Source organism: Hyaena hyaena, unplaced genomic scaffold (assembly GCF_003009895.1).
Source record: "Hyaena hyaena isolate Hyena2069 unplaced genomic scaffold, ASM300989v1 scaffold_1907, whole genome shotgun sequence".
Lineage (NCBI taxonomy): Eukaryota > Metazoa > Chordata > Mammalia > Carnivora > Hyaenidae > Hyaena > Hyaena hyaena.
The window spans coordinates 71,930-72,783 of NW_024082541.1; the positions used below are offsets into that span (position 1 = coordinate 71,930).

The 854-nt window shown below is 33.4% G+C and overlaps 1 non-coding gene across 1 annotated transcript; it reads right to left on the reverse strand.

Annotated features, from left to right (window-relative positions):
* Nucleotides 1–492: 492 nt before the first annotated feature.
* Nucleotides 493–620, reverse strand: LOC120226930. Its single transcript, XR_005527121.1, has one exon. It is a non-coding gene; the product is annotated as a U6atac minor spliceosomal RNA (small nuclear RNA).
* Between the last annotated feature and the right edge of the window lie 234 nt (nt 621–854).

Sequence of the window (854 nt, forward strand, 5' to 3'; positions counted from 1 at the left end):
GCACCATGAACCTGCTTTTTCTCGATGGGTCAGTACAAAGAGGAATACCTATGAGGCTGAAGTCAATGGAGGGCCATGTGTAAACAGAGCATGATCTTGTTAGTGGGTCTAGAAAAGCTGCCTTTTTTCTTTTTTAAATTCTCAGTCTTTTTAATCGTCACTAATTTGAAAGATTAAACATGATAGTTTATAGTCATTTTTGCTTGCATTCTTATTAGTGGTTTGGAACATGTTTCCATGTATTTATGGACTTTTCTTCTCCTGTTTTGAATTTGTTTGTGCCCTTTGCGTATTTCTTTTAGACTATTTTCTATTGATTTAAATAACTTTTTTGTATATTATTGAAATTATATTTTATAGCAAAACAATACACATAACATGAAATTGCCCCCTTTAAACCCCTTAGAGTGTACACTCCTTAGCCTGAAGTATATTCATATTATTGCACAGATGTCTCCACTATCTGTAGAACTTTTTCATCATCCCAAATTGAAAAATAAAAAAGCAACCATGCCACAAAGTGAGTGGGAATGTCTTACCCACATATGTATGGTGCAGGCCTGAGGACATCTTTAATCCTTGACAAGGAAAGTGCTAACTTTTCTCCGTTCATAGAACAGTAGAAAAACTGCTTGAATGATGTAATCAGTTTTTCTGAATGTAAAGCTTCCTTGATTATTGCTACTTCACTTTAAGAGATGTATTTATACATTAAATAAACAGGTAAAAAGATCTTCTCATATGACCATCTTACTGAGCAAATTCTGTTTTGTTAAGTCTTTATAGTTCCTACACTTTTTATTTAATCTACTGGTGTTTGATGTTTTCTTTGCTTGCCAATGTGGTATTTCCAG